The sequence below is a fragment of the Hevea brasiliensis genome, chromosome 6, assembly GCF_030052815.1.
Source record: "Hevea brasiliensis isolate MT/VB/25A 57/8 chromosome 6, ASM3005281v1, whole genome shotgun sequence".
NCBI classification, from domain to species: Eukaryota; Viridiplantae; Streptophyta; class Magnoliopsida; order Malpighiales; family Euphorbiaceae; genus Hevea; species Hevea brasiliensis.
Window position 1 is genome coordinate 61,125,791 of NC_079498.1, and position 23,139 is coordinate 61,148,929.

Here is a 23,139-nt window from a genome sequence, read left to right on the forward strand (position 1 = left end):
TGAATTGTATAATGACTAGTAAACCCTGAAAATAAAGAAATAAATATTTAATCTTGTAATATGCCCTAGTTTTCCTAGTTGACTAGTTTGGATAGGTTGGCATGCCAATAGGATTCTGACAACTATTCTGTAAATGACTTTACGTCATATTCTGTTTTATGGCTTATTATGCCATACAATGATTTTAATAGCCTATGGCTATATAGATTGTGTTATTATACTCGGCTTAATGCCTGATTAATTATATGGCTTTTTAGCCATACTGTTTGCACACCGGGAGATACTTTGTGACTGATGGTGTGACGGCCAGAGGTACTAGGTACCCAGTGCTAGTATATCCATTTATCCAGTCTGGTCAATGTATAGGCTACACGGACAGTCAATTAAAACATTATTCAATTCAGGCAGTTAAGTTAAATATATGGAAATTTTAGTACAATTAAATTAAGCATTGAATGAAATGAGTAAAAAAGATTAGCAATAGAAACATAACAAAGATACAATTTGCAGAATCATAAGGTCTTAAAATACAATACAGTTAAAATAATTTATTCCTGGATATCCGAATTATGATTTATTTCTTTCTTTATTTGTATATATTATTTCTTGTTATATTATTGCACCACTAAGCAGAAATGCTTAGCGCAATGGAATTGCTTCCTCGCGCAGGTACTGAAGGTAAAACCAGTAGACTGTCGATTGAGATTTTTAGAGTCCAGATTTACAGAAGTGTCAAAAGAGTTCAAGGTTATCACCTCCTCAACAATGCATGTAGATAGGGCTCATTTTAAGCATCTTTTATAATCTGTACATTATAATTACTGTTTATATTGTAATGTGAATTAGTAACTGTAATTTCATTTGTATATCCAGTACTTGATAAATTTATGTACTTAATTGGCAAATTATATAAGTTAATGAAATATAAGAATTCTGATATTTGAATTGATTATCTAATCATAATGATTCTAAATGAGATTGAGTTTGAGAAATTTTGAGACTCAATCTGAGTTTGAGAAACTGATGAGAATGCCTTGAGATAATCTGAGTTATGAATTTGCATTTATATTAAAATTATTTTGGGCAGGTTCAGAAGAACTGTTAGTCCAAATTACAATTAGCACTCTGTCGGATTGTTGTTAAAATGTTTGAAATTTCCAAATTAGTTATATGATAAAAGTAAAAATAGCCTAAACCTCAGATAAAGTTTTTGAACAAATAAATCAAGAACTATAATGAAATCAGATAAGATTAGGTGCTCCAATGCACCGTGTAGCACGCCTTGCTCGACTACACTATAGACAGATGAGGGGTGTTACAGTACACAATATTGCATACATCAAACTTTCAATAGCAGAAGCATATGGAATCTGGCCATTTTATCTCTTTCTTCAGGTGTCTTTAGAGACATCTCCTTAGAAAGGTGGATACCATGTCTCACTGGTAACAATCCTCTCTTGGAATCAAGCATGATAAACCTCTTTAACACCTTTTCCAAGTATAGACTTTGGGATAAACCAATTATTCTTTTTCGCTCTATCTCTATAGATGCGAATCCTAAGAATATAGGTTGCCTCCCCTAAGTCTTTCATGGAGAATGTATTTGACAACCATACCTTTATAGTTGTCAACATACCTGTGTTATTACCCATCAATAAAATGTCATCCACATATAAGACAAGGAAAGTGACAGCACTATCACTAACCTTCTTTTATACACACGGCTCATCCTCATTTTTTATTAAACCAAATGACTTAATGGCTTCATCAAAATGGATATTCCAACTCCTCGAAGCTTGTTTCAACTCATAAATGGATTGCTTTAGCTTGCATACTTTGGAACCATCTTGGGATTCAAAACCCCTAGGTTATTCCATGAAAATATATTTTTTTTAATGTATCCATTAAGAAAAGCTGTTTTGACATCCATTTGCCAAATCTCATAATCATAGTATGCAGCTATTGCTAATAGAATCCTAATTGATTTAAGCATGGCAACAGGCAAGAAAGTCTCCTCATAGTTGATTCATTGCCTTTGGCAAAACCCTTTCACTACTAGCCTTGCTTTATAGGCCTTTACCTTTCCATTAGAACCAATTTTCTTCTTGAAAACCCATTTATTCCTTATAGGTACAATACCTTCAGGTGGGTCAATAAGATCCCAAACTTGATTCTTATACATGGAATCAATTTCAGATTTCATAGCTTCAATCCATTTTGAAGAGTCTATATCTGATATAGCTTCTTCATAAGTAAGTGGATCATCTCCATGATCTACTTCTTCATGAGTAAATAACTCTTGTTCTTCTTCATGAAGAAAACCATATCTCACTGGTAGGTGAGATATCCTGGTTGATCTGTGAGAAAAAACTGTAGATATTTCATCAAAAGGTCTAGGTTGACTAGATGGATCTATATCCATCTGATCTGTTGGTTAGTTAGAATTCTCTAATTCTAGCTCTATTTGCCTTCCTTTGCCTCCTTCTTGAACAAACTGTTATTCAAAAAATGTGGCATCTCTAGTTAATAAAAATAATATCCAAAACTCTCTTTTGAATATCCAACAAATCGACATTTTTCTGATCTGGTTTTCCAATTTATCAGTGTTTAGCTTTTTGATATAAGCTGGACAACCCCAAATCTTAACATGCTTAAGACTTAGTTTTCTTCCATGCCATATCTCATAAGGTGTGGAAGAAACTGATTTTGATGGAATCCTATTCAGAATATGCAAAGCTAATTCTAATGCAAATCCCCAATAGGAGATTGGCATATCAGTATAGCTCATCATAATATGTACCATATCTAATAGGGTATAATTTCTGCTTTTAGATACACCATTTAGCTGAGGTGCTTCTGGAGGAGTCAGCTGGGAAATAATGCCATGCTTTTTCAAGTATTCATCAAATTCAGTACTCAAGTATTCACCTCCACGATCTGATCAAAGAGCTTTAATACTTTCTCCTATTTAATTTTCTACTTCAGATTTAAATTCTTTGAACTTTTCCAAGGATTCATGTTTGTATTTCATCAAATACAAATACCCAAACCTTGATTTGTCATCAATAAAGGTAATAAAATAATGAAAACCACCTCTAGCCATTTCTCTAAATGGGCCACGTACATCACTATGTATTAGCTCCAAAATATTTTCAGCTCTTAGTCCTTGTCCAACAAAGGGTGATCTAGTCATTTTGCCTTGAAGGCAGGATTCACAAGTTGGAGTAGGTTCAGAACCCAATGAGGATAAAATCCCCGTTTTCTCCAGTTTTGCAATCATATCTTCTGCAACATGACCTAATCTTAAGTGCCAAATATATTTTGAACTTGAGTTGATTTTCACTGTGGCATTGCATTCTTTTAGATTACTTGCATCCATTTTGTGTTTTCATTATTATCCAAATAATAAAGGCCATCATACATATAACCTGAGCCAGCATATTTATTTCCAAAATAAATATTGCAAACATCATCTTTGAATTGAAATTTATAACCATTTCTAATCAAACTAGACATAGAAATGATGTTCTTAAAAGCATCAGGTACATATAAAATATTATTCAAAAACAAAACATGTCCATACATGTAAAAGGATTTAGATCCTATGGCTAAAGCTTCAACAGTTAAGGCATCGCCAATCTAGAGTCTAATATCTCGAGAACGTAAGCTGTTACTGTTTGCTAGTTCCTGCATATCATAAGAAATGTGAGAACTGGCACCAGTATCTAAAACCTAGGTTGTAGATGAACTATGAGTATCATCAAAATCTAAAAAACAAGACACAGACATACCTTCTGAAGGTCTATCCTTTTTGTCCTTTAGAGAAGTAAGATACTCTGGGCATTTCCTTTTCCAGTGCCCATCCTTCTGGTAGTGGAAACACTTTCCTTTGCCTCCATCAGCTTTTGTCTTCCCTTTCTGTTTAGCTATCTTCTTGGAAGGACCAGGAAACCTCAAATTCCTACTTAGTCATATGGAAATTTGTCACAAAATTCCCAAATAACTCAGAAAGGGACTAAAGGATCAAATACGTCTGCAGTCAAGATGTTTCAGCTGCTCAATAAGGCGAATCATCTTGTGGACAGATCCCCAACATTTTGTCCCTCAGACATCCTCAGGAACATTTGAGTCTAGAACATATCCTATATGTTCAAGGTTCAGGATAAGTTTTAAATTTCGTAGCCAATCAGAAAGATTAGGTCTTGTCAACCTATTGTGATTAAGTATGCTCGCAAGAATATTGGATGGTGGTGGTTGTGGTGTGCTCATTATTATCAGAAAATTAACTGCAGAAAATAACAAGATTTATTAGTAAATGTATTATGCATTTAACCAAAATGATTATGATCTTTTAATCAAATTGGTCCTCCCACTAACTTAGTGAATCATACACTTCCAAAGTAGGAAACGGAAATCCTAGTTAGATAGATTTCTAGTGGGTGATTGAATTCTTATAGCCTTATTAATCATCCTCAAGCACATCCATTATTGAAATTACAATAAACTGTAGGTGAGCAACTCCTTGCTCATCACATCTCATGTGAGGTTCAATCATTTACCTAGCCCCTAATCCTCAAAATCTCATGCACATCCATTATTGACTTATCAACATTAGTTAAGTTGATCCCATTGAGCCAGTAAACATGCAAATAATTTTAATGTCCCCAGGCACATTCATTATTAGCCACCAAACTATTTACATATTTACAACATCTCATACTTAACAATCATTCTTAAGAAAATCTATTAAATTAATCGCATCATATGCAAGTTTTTAAAATTTCATAAAATAATTGCCTCAATAGAGGGCCCATGATATAATTATCTTTAATTATACCATTTCCAACTTAATCACTTGTTTGGAAGATTTTTTGGTCGGCTTAATTACTATTATGATCTCACTTTGCACATTATCCATTTAGCATGCATATATCATATACTTACATACATTCCCATGCATCTCATGCATACATGGATAAATAATAAATATGATATGATCATGGACTATCTAAGGGATTCAATTTTGAGCCACTAAGAATTGAATCAGGGCATTTCTAGGTGCATTTCATTCATTCATATTACAAGAGTTGCTGAAGGAGTACATAGTCAACACTTGATCTTGAATTCCTCCCACTAGTCCCAACAATGCCCTTGACCTCATTGATCTTCTTGCAATCCAATTACATTGTAATCCTTGGCATATCAAGGCGAATTTACAAGAACATGGACTTTAAAGTCCTCAAATAAATGAAATTACAATCCAAAATATTACAACCTTTATATTGTTAGTAGTATGCCCTAGAGCATATCATTTAGTATGTATCTTGTACATATTTTATTAATAAAAGGCATTTCCACTTTTCCGTTTACATAATATATTTATGTGTAATAGAAAAGGTCCATTGATATTTTGTTAGAAATATTATTCTTAAGTTGTTAAGAATATGAGTGACAATATTTCTAGCACAAAGTATCATAAATAGGTTCACAATCGAGGATACTTCATAATAAGGACATGACTTATCCAGAAAGATTGTATTCATATTTGTTCCCAAGTTATTTATATGAGATATAAATAAGATGGAATGGTGAGTCTCATGCCATATAACAAATATGATAGGCACTTATAAATGATAAGTAGGCCGAACCAGTGACACTTATGACAAGCACATGGAGTTTACTCTTGTCAATGTTTTGTCATAAATCATATTAGTGCATATAATTTTTAGACCTGAGATAGCACAGTTATCTTGTATATAGGTAGTTTGAGTTTGATACTGCTTTCATACTTGTACTATGTATGGGTATATGGGCATGTGTTGGCTCCTGCTAGTTATATATGGAGGTAGGTGTTGATCAAGATGGAATCTGTTCCTCTAAGTAAATAGAGTTAAAATCCTATGTTCATTTAATTGTTCTTGATGTTTTAAGTTCCTGGCCAGGACAGATAGATTTATTCAGAAAAGAGTTTCTGATGAGAAAAATCTTTTAATCAAGAACTGGAATTAAAAGAGAACATAATATTCATAGCAAATGGAGTTTGACATAAACCATGACTCGGCTTGAGTTGGGATTTTGTAATGAGAGATTCTAGTGCATGGTAACATATGATTATAGGTTCATTTAAGGTAAACCTTATTACTAATTGGGTGGCCATGGCATGCTATGCTAGGTATTAACCATGGTCTATGAGGTTCATAAAATGATTTAGAGAAATCATTTATGGTAAGAAAGAGTTCTGATGATATTAAGAGTTGATATCATGTCTCATTGCCAATTAGTGATGAGCCTAGTAAGTGACACACATACACAAGTTATCACCTATTTAAATATGATTTAATTAATTAATTAAAGAGTTTAATTGATTAATTAAATAGATTTGGTTTGCAATAAAATTGCAAAGTCCCTAGCATGACTTGAAACCAAATCTAGATTATTGGATGTATAGTATAAATTAAATTTATATTTAAAGTGTTTAAATATGAATTTAATTGATGAGAAATTAATTAATAGAGATTAATTAATTAATTTATATTTGATATAAATTAATTAGAAGAAGAAAATAATTATTTTGGGTTAAGAACTCAAAATTAAGACACAGGGGCATTTTGGTCATTTTGCAGTGTGACACGTGGCACCATGAGATGGTGACACATGGCATAACACATAAGCTTGCCAAATATTTTTAATCATGTAAGATGATTAAAATCAATATTAAATATAGGTTTGACACTTGGCACAATGTGATTGGGTCACTTAAACCTAGAGCTAATCAAAAGATGACATGTGGCTAGGGTTTAATGTGTTAACCTAGCTATTTAAGTGGGGTTATGAAAAGAAAACATAACCAGCAGCCTCTCCTCTCATATGTCATGCCACTTTGAGCCTCTCCAGCTATTTCTCTTCATCTCTCATCAATTCAAAGAGATTAGCCATCAATCTCTTGAATTAAGAACACTAGAAATTGTTTCTAGTGTCCTGTTTGCATCTCTAATCTCTTAAAAGGCAGAACTTGAATTTCTAATTAATAGAAAAGGCTTTAGAAGCTGTTCAAGGGCTGCCATAGGTGTTCTTGGTGTGGACAAGCTAGAGGGACAACATCCGTGTCCTCAAGACGAATCTCAAAGGAGCAGACACGCAGCAGAACATCAAGAGGTTAGTGTAATCGTTCTTGATTTAATCTAGGGTTCTAAAATTAATCTGATTAATTTTAAAATCTTAAATGGCAAATACAGATCCAAAAACATATTAAAAGAGTTTTAATATGTTGTTTATCATTGAAATCAAATAGATAAAAATAAATCTTGCATGGTGCATGTGACCCTAGGTGAAAATTTTTGAATTCAATGGTATAATCTTGTGTTTTTCACGCCTGCCTTCAATTGGTATCGAGCCACTATATTTGCCATTTAGATTGTTTATTATATAATTTAATTGTGTGTTTGATCATGAGATCAAGAGATTCATTGCTGGTTGGATCATGAGATGTGGCGTCACACATGGAGAAGCCACCATTGGTGGCGGCAACAATGGTTCCATGGGTGATTCAAGGTTTGGCTTTTAATTCTGCAATTGTTGTATGATCTAAGGCCTATTCTTTGACTAATTAAAGTGTTTAATTAGTTGTTTTAATCACACAATTAAATTATGATTCAAATCAGAATTTTAAAAATGTTTGAATGTGATTCAAATCTGAATTTTAAAAGTTGTTTGAATGAGATTCAAATCTGAATTTTTAAAGTTGTTTGAATCATATTTAAATCTGATTTTTAAAATTGATTCAATAAAATTCAGATCTGATTTTTTAAAAATATTTGAATGTGATTCAAATCTGATTTTTAAAAAATGTTTGAATGTGATTCAAATCTGAATTTTTGAAGTTGTTTGAATGTGATTCAAATCTGAATTTTTAAATTTGTTTGAATGAGATTCAAATCTGAATTTTTAAATTTATTTAAATCATATTCAAATCTGAATTTTAAGTTGAATATGAGATATTCAATTTAATTTAAGAATGTATGTTTTATTTAATTGTTAAATAGTGATATGCATGATGGATGATCATGGACTATAAAAGACCAATGTGATTGGATTTATTTCTTTTATGTTTCTTTGGGATTGTAAATTAATTAATTTATTTTAATTTATTTTGGGCATGTATTATTAAGTTTGTAATATTTTGGGTTGTAATTTCATTTATTTAAGTTCTTGTAAATTCGCTTGGTATGCCAAGGATTACTATGTAATATTGGATTGCAAGAAGTTCAAGGAGGTCAAGAGCATTGGTGGGACCAGTGGGAGGAATTCAATATCAAGTGTTGATTATGTACTCCTTCAGCAACTCTTGTAAAATGAATGAATGAAATGCACCTAGGAATGCCCTGATTCAATTCTTGGTGGCTCAGAATTGAATCCTTAGAAAGTCCATGATCATACCATATTTATCGCTTATCCATGAATGCATGAGATGTATGGGAATGTATGCAATTATATGATATATGCATGCTAAATGGATAATGTGCAAAGTGAGACCTTAATAGTAATTAGGATGGCTATAAAATCTTCCAAACAAATGATTAAGTTGGAAATGCTATAATTAAAGTAATTATAACATAAGCCCTCCATTGGGGCAATTATTTTAAGAAATTTTAAATAGTTGCATGAGATGCAATTAATTTAAGAGATTTTCTTAAGAATAATTGTTAAGCATGAGATGTTGTAAATATGTAAATGGTTTGGTGGCCAATATTGGATGTACTGAGGACATTAAAATTATTTGCATAATTATCGCTCAATGGGATCAACTTAACTAATGCAAGATAAGTCAATATTGGATGTACCGAGATTTTGAGCATTAGGGGCTAGTAAAAGGATTGAACCTCACATGAGATGTGATGGGCAAGGAGTTGCTCACTTATAGTTTATTGTAATTCCAATAATGGATGTACTGAGGATGATCAATAGAATTATAAGAATTCAATCACCCACTAGAAATCCATCCAACTAGGATTTCCGTTTTCTACTTTGGAAGTGTAGGATTCGCTAAGTTAGTGGGAGGACCAATTTGATTAAAAGACCATAATCATTTTGGTTAATTACATGATACATTTACTAATTAATCTGGTTATTTTCTGCAGTTAATTTTCTCGATAAAAATGAGCACAAAACAACCACCACCATCCAATATCCTTGCAAGCATACTTGATCACAACAGTTGACAGGACCTAATCATGCGATTGGCTAAGAAATTTGAAACTTGTCTCAACCTTGAACATATAGGATATGTTCTATATTCAAATGTTCCTGGTCCCTTACCTCCAGAGGCCACACAAGAGGAACATGATACTTTGGACAAGTGGAAGGAGCATGATATGAGAGCTAAGTGTTACATGCTTGCTTCCATGAGTAATGAGTTACAGAAGCAACATGAGAACATGCAGAGTGCTAGTGAGATCCTCCTTCACCTACAAGAGTTGTATGGTGAGCACAAGCAGAATGCTAGGTATGAGATATCTAAACAGCTTATTCCGTATGAGGATGTCCGAGGGATGTAATGTTGGGGATCATGTCCACAAGATGATTGGTGATTGAGCAGCTTGGAACATCTTGACTTCAACATGGATTTCCAACTACAAACGGATTTGATCCTTCATCCCTTCCCTGAGTCTTTTGGGAATTTTGTGACAAATTTCCATATGACTAAACAGGAATGCACCTTAGCTGAATTACTCAACATGCTGGTTATTGCCCAAAAGAATATGCCAGGCAATAAATGAAAAGAGGTAGCTTTGGTTGCATCTTCTTCTGCTGGAAAGTCCAACAAGAAGAAAGGCAATAAGAAAAAGAAACCTCAGATTCCTGGTCCTTCCAAGAAAATAGCTAAACAGAAAAGGAAGACCAAAGCTGATAAAGGCAAAGGAAAGTGTCTCCACTGCCAACAGGAAAGTGTTTCCATTACCAACAGGAAAGTGTTTCCATTGCCAATAAGAAAGTGTTTCCACTGGCCAGAGTGTAGCAATCTAAATGAAAGCAATGCCATGGTGAAAACCAACTCAAGTTCAAAATATACTTGGCACTTAAGGTTAGGTCATGTTGCAGAAGATAGGATTGCAAAATTGGAGAAAATGGGGATTCTATCCTCATTGGGCTCTGAGCCTACTCCAACTTGTGAATCTTGCCTTCAGGGCAAAATGACTAGATCACCCTTTGTTGGACAAGGGCTAAGAGCTGAAAATATTTTGGAGCTAATACATAGTGATGTATGTGGTCCGTTTAAAGAAATGGCTAGAGGGGGCTTTCATTATTTTATTACCTTTACTGATGATAAATCAAGGTTTGGGTATTTGTATTTGATGAAATACAAACATGAATCCTTTGAAAAGTTCAAAGAATTTAAATCTGAAGTAGAAAATCAAACAGTAAAAAATATTAAAGCTCTTCGATCAGATCGTGGAGGTGAATATTTGAGTACTGAATTTGATGAATACTTGAGAGAGCATGGCATTGTTTCTCACCGACTCCTCCAGAACGCCACAACCGAATGGTGTATCTGAAGGAGAAATCGTACTTATTGGATATGGTACGTAGTATGATGAGCTATACCGATATGCCAATCTCCTTTGGGGATTTGCATTAGAATCACTTTATATATTCGAATAGGATTCCATCAAAATCAGTTTCTTCCACACCTTATGAGATATGGCATGGAAGAAAACCAAGTCTTAAGCATGTTAAGATTTGGGGTTGTCCAGCTTATATCAAAAAGCTGAACACTGATAAATTGGAGACCAGATCAGAAAGAGGTCGATTTGTTGGATATCCAAAAGATAGTTTTGGATATTATTTTTATTTGCCTACTTCACAAAAGGTTGTGATAAGTAGAGATGCCACATTTCTTGAACAACAGTTTGTTCAAGAAGGAGGCAAAGGAAGGCAAATAGAGTTAGAATTGGAGAATTCTGACCAACCAATAGATCAGATGGATATAGATCCATCTAGTCAACCTATACCCATTGATGAAACATCTACAGCTGTTCCTCGTAGAACAACCAGGGTATCTCACCCACCAGTGAGATATGGTTTTCTTCATGAAGAAGAACAAGAGTTGTCTACTCATGAAGAAGTAGATCATGGAGATGATCCACTTACCTATGAAGAAGCTATATCAGATATAGACTCTTCAAAATGGATTGATGCTATGAAATCCGAGATTGATTCCATGTATAAGAATCAAGTTTGGGATCTTGTTGACCCACCTGAAGGTATTGTAACTATAGGGAACAAATGGGTTTTCAAGAAGAAAATTGGTTCTGATGGAAAGGTAGAGACCTATAAGGCAAGGCTAGTAGCGAAAGGGTTTTGCCAAAGGCAAGGAATAGACTATGAGGAGACTTTCTCGCCTGTTGCCATGCTTAAATCAATTAGGATTTTATTAGCAATAGCTACATACTATGATTATGAGATTTGGTAGATGGATGTCAAAACAACTTTTCTCAATGGATACATTGAAGAAAACATTTTCATGGAACAACCTAAGGGATTTGAATCCCAAGATGGTTCCAAGGTATGCAAGCTAAAGCGATCCATTTATGGGTTGAAACAAGCTTCGAGGAGTTGGAACATCCGTTTTGATGAAGCCATTAAATCTTTTGGTTTTATCAAAAATGAGGATGAGCCATGTGTATATAAGAAGGTTAGTGACAGTGCTATCACTTTCCTTGTCTTATATTTGGATGACATACTGTTGATGGGTAATGATACAGGTATGTTGACGACTATAAAGGTATGGTTGTCAAATACATTCTCCATGAAAGACTTAGGGGAGGCAACCTATATTCTTGGGATTCGCATCTATAGAGATAGAGCGAAAGAATAATTGGTTTATCCCAAAGTCTATACTTGGAAAAGGTGTTAAAGAGGTTTAACATGCTTGTTTCAAGAGAGGATTGTTACCAGTGAGACATGGTATTCATCTTTTAAAGAGATGTCTCCAAAGACATCTCAAGAAAGAGATAAGATGGCCGATTCCATATGCTTGGCTATTGGAAGTTTAATGTATGCAATGTTGTGTACTAGGCCTGATATCGCATATGTCGTTAGTTTGACTAGCGGTATCAATCCAATCCAGGTTTGGAACATCGATAGTCACAAGAATATTCTTAAGTACTTAAGAAGAACTAAGGATTTATTCTTGATTTATGGAGGTGGAGACTTACAATTGGATGGTTATACCGATTCGATTTCCAATCGATATCGATGATAGAAAGTCTACCTCTGGATATGTGTTCATTTGTAATGGAGATGCGATCGGTTGGAAGAGTTCCAAATAGAGCACGATCGCAGATTCCACTATCGAGGTCGAGTATATTGTCGCATCGATGTCGCAAAGGAAGCTGTTTGGATAAAGAAGTTCGTAACAGAACTTATAGTAGTTCCTTCCATTGAGTCAGCAGTTCCACTACACTGTGACAATAATGGAGCAGTCATACAGGCTAAGGAACTAAGGTCTCACCAAAATCCAAACACATAGAAAGGCACTACCACATTATCAGAGAAATAGTTGGGCGAGGCGATGTAGCCATGCAGAAAAATAATATCAGCTAAAAAATTCAGCTGATCCATTCACTAAGCTTTTGTCACAAGTTCAGTTAGACCGACATCTTGAGAAGATAGGTCTAAGGTATTGTAATGAATGGCTCTAGTGCTAGTGGGAGATTGTTAGTAGTATGCCCTAGAGCATATCATTTAGTATGTATCTTGTACATATTTTATTAATAAAAGGCATTTCCACTTTTCCGTTTACATAATATATTTATGTGTAATAGAAAAGGTCCATTGATATTTTGTTAGAAATATTATTCTTAAGTTGTTAAGAATATGAGTGACAATATTTCTAGCACAAAGTATCATAAATAGGTTCACAATCGAGGATACTTCATAATAAGGACATGACTTATCCAGAAAGATTGTATTCATATTTGTTCCCAAGTTATTTATATGAGATATAAATAAGATGGAATGGTGAGTCTCATTCCATATAACAAATATGATAGGCACTTATAAATGATAAGTAGGTCGAACAGTGACACTTATGACAAGCACATGGAGTTTACTCTTGTCAATGTTTTGTCATAAATCATATCAGTGCATATAATCTTTAGACCTGAGATAGCACAGTTATCTTGTATATAGGTAGTTTGAGTTTGATACTGCTTTCATACTTGTACTATGTATGGGTATATGGGCATGTGTTGGCTCCTGCTAGTTATATATGGAGGTAGGTGTTGATCAAGATGGAATCTGCTCTCTAAGTAAATAGAGTTAAAATCCTATGTTCATTTAATTGTTCTTGATGTTTTAAGCTCCTGCCAGACAGATAGATTTATTCGTAAAAGAGTTTCGATGAGAAAAATCTTTTAATCAAGAACTGGAATTAAAAGAGAACATAATATTCATAGCAAATGGAGTTTGACATAAACCATGACTCCGGCTTGAGTTGGGATTTTGTAATGAGAGATTCTAGTGCATGGTAACATATGATTATAGGTTCATTTAAGGTAAACCTTATTACTAATTGGGTGGCCATGGCATGCTATGCTAGGTGTTAACCATGGTCTATGAGGTTCATAAAATGATTTAGAGAAATCATTTATGGTAAGAAAGAGTTCTGATGATATTAAGAGTTGATATCATGTCTCATTGCCAATTAGTGATGAGCCTAGTAAGTGACACACATACACAAGTTATCACCTATTTAAATATGATTTAATTAATTAATTAAAGAGTTTAATTGATTAATTAAATAGATTTGGTTTGCAATAAAATTGCAAAGTCCCTAGCATGACTTGAAACCAAATCTAGATTATTGGATGTATAGTATAAATTAAATTTATATTTAAAGTGTTTAAATATGAATTTAATTGATGAGAAATTAATTAATAGAGATTAATTAATTAATTTATATTTGATATAAATTAATTAGAAGAAGAAAATAATTATTTTGGGTTAAGAACTCAAAATTAAGACACGAGGCATTTTGGTCATTTTGCAGTGTGACACGTGGCACCATGAGATGGTGACACATGGCATAACACATAAGCTTGCCAAATATTTTTAATCATGTAAGATGATTAAAATCAAGATTAAATATAGGTTTGACACTTGGCACAATGTGATTGGGTCACTTAAACCTAGAGCTAATCAAAAGGTGACATGTGGCTAGGGTTTAATGTGTTAACCTAGCTATTTAAGTGGGGTTATGAAAAGAAAACATAACCAGCAGCCTCTCCTCTCATATGTCACGCCACTTTGAGCCTCTCCAGCTATTTCTCTTCATCTCTCATCAATTCAAAGAGATTAGCCATCAATCTCTTGAATTAAGAACACTAGAAATTGTTTCTAGTGTCCTGTTTGCATCTCTAATCTCTTAAAAGGCAGAACTTGAATTTCTAATTAATAGAAAAGGCTTTAGAAGCTGTTCAAGGGCTGCCATAGGTGTTCTTGGTGTGGACAAGCTAGAGGGACAACATCTGGTGTCCTGAAGACGAATCTCAAAGGCGCAGACACTGCAAAGACATCAAGAGGTTAGTGTAATCGTTCTTGATTTAATCTAGGGTTCTAAAATTAATCTGATTAATTTTAAAATCTTAAATGGCAAATACAGATCCAAAAACATATTAAAAGAGTTTTAATATGTTGTTTATCATTGAAATCAAATAGATAAAAATAAATCTTGCATGGTGCATGTGACCCTAGGTGAAAATTTTTGAATTCAATGGTATAATCTTGTGTTTTTCACGCTTCCGTTCCTTCATATAATACATGCCACCAAAATTAAATTAATTAATTTACAACCCAAAGAAACATAAAAGAAATAAATCCAATCACATTGGTCTTTTATTGTCTATGATCATCCATCATGCATATTACTATTTAACAATTAAATAAAACATAAATACTAAAATTAAATTGAATATCTCATATTTAACTAAAAAATCATATTTGAACATGATTCAAACAAATTTAAAAATTCAGATTTGAATCACATTCAAACAAATTTAAAAATTCAGATTTGAATCAAAATTTAATTGTGTGATTAAAACTCCTAATTAAACATTTTAATTAGTCATTGGCCTAATTATGGGCCTTGAAATCAAGCCCACACTGAAGCCCAAAATCCTTGCGCATGCTTAGACCCATCAAACATGGCCAAAACATGCGCACCATCATGGTGATAACCAAGCCGCCACCTTTGTTGGTCCAACTGTTTCGCTGGTTTTACAATCTTGCAAGTGCATGGATCGCTAACAAGTAATAAAGTGATGAGCAGAGTATCATTTCCACAAGGAATTTGATTAGCAAGTACCAATCTACACAGTAATTTTGACTGTCTAGGCTATTGAATACTTAGGGAATGAAGTTTGTTAACCTTAAACACTAGAATGGTAAACTTAAAGTGAAATGATTTATTTGAAACAATTCTGGAATTAAGATTTCACACTTGAATCTTACTAAGGATGTTATCTCATTTATTTGCTGAATTGAGGATCATTTTCCTTGATGGAAATCAGTCCTAAGTTATCTTAAATCCTCTCTCAAGGCACCTAGGGTGTATTCTAATTAAGTCAAACCCAACTTTTGTTGTGATGAAATTAATTAAAATCTTTTAAGATTTTTGACCAATTTTTAAGTTCCACAAAGGTATCAGCCTATGTCTAGGTCAGAATTCCTAGGTTCAATATCTTGATTTTCTAATATTAATCTTTATCTTTTAGTCCTTCAATTAACATCTACAATCATGGCTAAGTGGGTACCAGAACATAGCATGCATTAAGATCATAGGAAATTAAATCAAGGAACATATCTCAAATCCAATAAATAAAACTTAGTGTTCATCCATAATAATAATTACAAGCATTACTATCCTAAATCTCTAAGAAAACTACTCACTCACGGTGAGTTCAACAAACATTATGGTAAAAGGTAAAAACAGTAAAAAGAAAATCATGTAGAAGAAATAAAGCAATAAAATCTATCTAAGGAGATGAAATGAAAGAACCGAAGAGAGTTTGCAGCTTTGATTTTGTGGAGCTTCAGCTGGAAAACTCCTTTTGGTACTGATGTTTCTCTCCTCGAGATGGCTGGAGAGAGTGCAGAGTGTGGATTTCTCTTCTTCAAAACTCCTCAAAAGTGCTATCGAAAGATAAAAGAGAGAGAGAGCCCCTTTTTCTGATGTTTTCTCTTCTATTTATAATGGTTGCTCTAGGGTTAGGTCATTTTGAGTCCAAAAGGCTTTAGGAGTCTCATTTGAATCAGAAAATAAGAGCGAGAATTCGAGTTATAAAACTAGCTGCCACATAGTATACGGCCCGTGTTTCACTACACGGCCCAGGGCCGTGTAACTTGCTGGAGTGGAACTGCGAAGACTTGCATTGGCACAAAGAGTTACGCCGGTCTGCGCCAACTACATGGGCCTGGTTACAAGTGTCGTGTACTATTGTTCCCATAAGGTTCTTCAAGCTTGCGCCCGACAGAGACTTACACGGGTCCCTGCAGATTACACGGGTCTAATTACATGACCTATGTACTTATTGTTTCTCCATTGGCTATCTGGCTTTCTTCTGGTAGAAAGTAACACGGGTCTGGGGCTTGGCCTACATGACCTGTGTACTTTGTATCAGCAGCAATACTCAGTCTCTTGACCTCTCTAAGCTTCCTTTTGCACTCCTATACTATAGGGCTTTACCCAAACGCCTGAAACAATGTAGAAAACATGGAATTAAGGGCTTGACAATAGAAAATACAAAAACTAATGAAATCAACTACTATGAATGAAAATACTTGCCTAAATGCTATGAGATAGTATACAAACGTGCTTAAAAATATCTATACGATTCAAGTGTATCAAATACCGCCGAACTTAATCTTTTGCTTGTCCTCAAGCAAAGCAAAACTCTGTTTTAAAACACATTTCAGGGGACACTTAGGAATATAACCAACAATTTAATAAGCATAGAATTGAACTCCTCCAACCTTCATACCAATTTCCCTCTTTCAAGGCATAAGGGTTCTAATAGCTGCCTGTTTAGAACTTCATCTCCTTTCATGGTGCTTCAACTAATTATTCCTCTTTGCGAGGCTATTAATAAGTCACAAATAACCTATTTTATTAGGATGGATTTGAGAAACACTAACTCCCCCAAATTTGCCTCTTTTGTGAGTAATTGTGATGAAGTAATTCAATTCCAACTCCATGGGTATATCTCAATTTTCTATCTCCACTACTATAGCATGCACTTTTCAAAAGATTAAAAGGTCTTTAAAAAGGGTTGTAAAGGGGCTAAGGGGAAAATGACTTGGTTGCCAATGAAAGGTTTTAGGGAATGCAAATATGAGGATAGCATGTATGTATAATACTAAGTTCGTTTCTACATATTTTATATGGAGAAGAGGGGCTTTTGGTTTTTTATTTTTTATTTATTTATTTTTAACTTTTTTTTTAAATTTTTTTTATAGTGCCAAGCATGCTTCCATGATACTTATCTTGGGGCTTCTTCTCTTTTCCTTTTTTTTTATGACCCTTTTGTCCTCTCCCCTAAACTCATTGCTTTTGCTGGGTTGGAAAGGCAAATTTTTCTTTGATTTCAATTGCACACTTGCACTCTTTCTTGAGTTCTACATCATCTCTTCATTTTTCTTATGCATTTTGCTTCCTTAAAAGAGTATGGTAGGTGTTTAGGCTAGGGGCTAGGTAAATGACATGGGTAAGTAATAAATTTTAAGGGATAAACATGGGCTTCAAGTTGGCTATAAGGGATATACATTTTAATTAGAGGTGACTAAGGCTTAGTGAGGCTATATCAAAGAATGCCTTAATCATTTATTCATCAAGCATATGCTAGGATTTCGCCTTGATAGGTCCAAGAGATATGTTTTAGAGCTAGTGAGGCATTTTTTTTTAGGTTTGCTTGTATTTCAAAAATTGTTCTCCTAATTTTACAAGTTCAATGTGATAAATTAATAGTTATGAAGAGGTTTAACTAGTCTAGTTCCATTAAAGAGGCTAGTTTCTTCACAAACAACATGCTAGAATCCCTTTTTGCCTATCTAGATACGTTCATTCCTCTATCCCGTGGAGTCCAATTATTAGCTTACTAGAATATAGTTATAGTGCTAAGTTTCACAATTTAAAGTCCTAAATTTTTCAAAAATTTTCAAAAATTTTTATACACAAGAATAATGTAGCTGAATTTAAATAATGTAATGATGTGTATGTAATGATATGCAAATGTAATGATATGCAATGCACTTGTATCCCCCACCCCCACCCCCCCAAACTTAAACCAGACGTTGTCCTCAATGTTAAAATAATATGAAAAATGAAAGAAAATGTACAATGATTATAAGGAAGCATATTATTTATTAGGTATTGAAAAGTTTGGACATTAAGCATATAAAAGAGACTTATGATTGCAACTTAGGACTAAGACATGTAAGATATTACAATAGAGATCCTATCCTATGGTCCTAGCTCTAAAAGGTCTCTGATGGTGATGATGGCGATGCTGGCTCCTCCTCCTCATCATCTAGCTTCTCCATTAGCATGTCCAATTTGTTGTGGGCTTCCTGGAGGCTGTCCTCGATTATTCGAATTCTACTGTATATTGTGGTCTCCATGCGCTGTAGGTATGCAAGGACCAGATTTGTTGGTGGTGGTGTGTATGGAGGCACTCGAATGGGGAACTCTTGGAACATCCACTCTTGGCCTTCTTCTTGAGGCTGCGAAGTCTTGCCAGGTCCTTCTCGTGCTTCGTCTCTCTGAGGAATGGCATTTCCTTCGGCATCCAGCAGGTAACATGTGTTGCCCACCTTCTTGCATATCCCCATGGATATGCAGATAGTTTAATCTATTCTAACATTTCAGTGATAGAGCACAGCCTGTGATGTCCTGGAACGAAGCCGAAGTGGAGGGTAATGGTTGTGACAAGGCCACCAAGCACGATGTGCCCGGTAGACTAATGACAGAGACATCGTAGATGGTTGCACAAAAAGAAGTTGGTGCTGTAGCGCTGTCTAGTAACCATACACCATAAGAAGACTAGCTCATTGGCGTTTACAACACCAAGGTTATCGCCACACTATAACACCCTCACTATAGCAATTCTGCACATTCTACTGTTTCGGTGATCGGTATCGGTCTAAACAGCTAAAACGTCTGGAAAAATATTTAGACTAGAGTGAGGAGTCATAAATAACTCAAATAACTGTAAAAAAAAAATTAAGAAAAAATTTTAGAAATAAAATACAATCAAGTTAAATGAGTTGGGGCCCTAGCGATGGGTAACCCAATGGGAAGTTGCGGTTCTCGGAACTAGGAGCCCTAAATCTAGAGGAAAATTTATAAAATAATTTTTGGGACTCTATAGAATAATCATTGAGGTTTCTATAGCATTAGAATGACAAGAAAAGGTTTAGAAAAATTTTTCAATCGGTACAGACAATTTTAGTCTGTTAAGCTAAACGGAGGGCATTTTGGTCATTTCGTGTTCAGAGATGTTTTTTGGCTGACTTGTCCAGTTAAGTAAATAATTATTATGATCTAAATTATGAATAAATATTGCTAAAAATTAAATTGAAAATAAGTAAAGAAGAGAATAAAAGAAAATGAAAGAAAATGCTAATTATGACATCATATGATGTCATTTAAATTTCCTCCACCAATCACAATTTGTTAAACTCATTAAAAGAGATAAAAGAGACTAAAAATTGACAAAGAATCTACATCTTCAGCCTTTGGGTAGCCAAAAACGTTGAGAGAGAGAGAGAGAGAGAGAGAGAGAAGAGGTTCCACCATTTTCAAGCTTAAAAGCTTGAATTTCCTCTCCATTTGTTCACCAAAATTGCTAAGTCCCTTCACAAAAATTTGATCTTTCACCTAGAAAAAGCTATTGGCAGCCAAAGAAGAAGAGATTAGGGAGGTTTAATCAAGGTTAAGTGAAGCTCAAAAAGGTTAGTGCCTATACTTACTTCCCTCTCTTTTTAATCCTTATTAGGAAGACTAATTAAATGAGAGTTTATTGAAAAATTGAACAAAACAATTATATTGAAGTGTGTATGAAAATTTGCAGCCATGGGAGAAGAATGAGATTTGTTGATTTGTATGACTTTAATTGTTTAGAAGTGGTTTGTGATGAGAAAATTTGAGTTAGATGTTGGATTATGTGTGTTGGATGTGTTAGATGGCATGATAGCATGCAATGGACACCTGGAAATTAGGGTTTGCGAAAAAAATTAGGGTTTGCTCATGAAATGGTATATTAACCTTGTAATGGTCAATTAGTGTCCATTTGAATGTGTGTGAGGAGGAATTGAAGTGAGTAAGGATGTTGGAGTTGAGCTTAGGCATGCTGCCCTTGGTGAACTGTAGGACTAGTTGTGAGTTCAGTAGGTTTGGGCAGCCATAAATGGAGTTGCATAGGTTCAATTGATGCAAGGTCAATTGGACATGAAACTAGGCAAATAATGGCACAACTTTGGTGAAGAAACCCTGCTCAGAAAACCAAACCAAGTTGACCTAAAAATTGCCCTAATCCGGGTGACTTGCATTCTGCCTGGGCAAAATGACCAAATGAACAGTATTTATTCATTTGGTCATAACTCAGTTTAGAAATGTCCAATTGACCTAAAATTTTACCAACAGAAAGCTGAGACATAGTCCTACAACTTTCATGAAGAACATAAATCCAAATTCTGACCATACCCTAGTGAAATTTCCAACCAAACTTAGGTCACCAAATATGGCAAAACCAAATTGCCCAGAAATTCTGGGTACAGGTCACTCCGGCCAGTTATGGTAAAGTGACCATAACTTGAGTTAAAAAAACTCCAAATGGAGTGATTCAAAAAGGAAATTAAAGAAGACACAATAAGGAACAACTTTGATGAAGAAAAGTTAGCCCAGTTTCCACTGTAAAATGGTCCAATGGAACAGTAAACTTAGGTAATCAAAACTGAAAATTTAGAAATGCATCTAGGGGACTTTAAATTGCAATTGGCAATTAATGCTGGCAAATGTAAAACTCAAAATGTGGGATCTTGGTGTAATTAAAATTAACATATCCATTAAGTATGAAAAAGTCAACATTTTGGTTGACTAGTAAGGTGAATATTAATCAAAATGATTAGCAAACTAAGATAAAGACCTAGAACCAATTCTATGCTTAAATGGTTAGAATTGTATGACAAATGTGGACTATGCATCCTAGTCAAAATTGTTAAAGGGAAATTAAGGCCATAAAATTGAAATCCATGAAATGTTAATGGATTACTTGAAATATGAAAAATAAGTCACCTAATTGATGTGAATAGATAGTTAGGGCTTATATGCCCATCACAAATAGAATTCATAAAATATTAGTAACTCAACTTGAAATATAAAATTTGTAATTACATAAGTAGATTTTTTAATGTATAAATGAGAAAGGAAAAATGTTTTGAATACAATGGTACATGTGAACCATTGTTTAGAATTGTGATCAATATGAATAACATAATGAATGAATAAATGAACCATATTAATGTATGAATGAGACATTAGTTCTCATTATTGTAGAAAGGAAAAGTACTTTGAGTACAATGGTATAAAAGGATAATTGATGTGAATTGTGATCATATAAATGATCAAATGAATGTATAAATTATAATTGAAATTTATCATGAAATAATGAAGTCATAAAACACAATATATTAATATTTAATGATATTATGTGCCCTTGTATTGCCTAGATATGTGTGTCAGATTGGATAGTTTGACATGCCAATAGGGTATTATTTTAGCAGTATTGCGAAAGGCTTTATGCCTATATTCATGGCTTTGTGCCCGTTTTCATGGCTTTATGCCCACATTCATGGCATTATGCCAACATTCGTGGCTTTTATGCCCGATTATGTGTTATTATGGCTTTTTAGCCATACTGACTGCATACGTGGTTGACGTTCTGCATCCCATAGTATGACGGCTCGACGCACCGCGGTGTCTAGTGCCGACGACCCGTTATCCAGTTTAGTCAGCCTTTCATAGGTTACTTGGGCAGTGAAATTTATTGAAATAAGTTAAGAATATTAGTAATTAAAAATATTAGAAATTAAATAAATGAGTAAGATGACCTAAAATAAATTAGAATAGTTATTTATTAGAAAGAATCGAAATAAACTGGACCGATATCAAAATTTACTTATTATGAAATAAACTAAGACAACCTAGAAAGTATTGAGAAAATGCTAAAAGATTAGCAAAGAAAATTATAACATACATAAATATTGCAAATGTGACTTACATAATAATATAAGTATAAATTTATTATTTTTAGATCATTTTTCTATGTACATTATTACTATACATTGGTGAAATAAATACTTCCAAAGAAGACTAAATTAGGATAAAACATATTAAATTTTAGAAACCACATGTGAAGTATAAATAAATCTTAATTATTTGAATTATGTTTTATTTCTATCTTTATTTGTATATTATTTCCTTCTTATATTATTGCACCACTAAGCAGCAATGCTTAGAGCGATGGAATTGTTTCCTCGCGCAGGTACTGAAGGTAAAGCCCAAATAAAAATATTAAACAGAGAGTTTGGAGTTCTGATCTGCAGAAGTGCCTGAACTATTCAAGGTTGTCACCTCATCAGCAATGCATGTAGATAGGGCCCATATATAATATATTTTATATTTTGTACAAATTGCTTAGATATTGTATTGTAATGTATATTATGAACAGGTAATTAATAGGAATGCGATGCAAATTAATAAATTAGCTTTTTCATATGTAATTAATTTATATATCATGTAAATTATGAAATTTTGTAATTATTTTGTAAATTAAGGAAATTTGAAAATTTTGCTTATGTAATTTGAGAATGTTTACATATGAATTGAGTATGAATGGTAATGTATGGAAATGATTATGAAATTGAAATGTATGGATGAGATTTGAAATATGAGAAAATTATGAGAATGATTGATGAGATAATTATGATTAGCATGGATGAGATTTTTATTTTAAAATATTGTTGAATTTCAAACAGGTGAATATTGAAATACACCAAATGATAATAAAATAGGGGAAACTTCAC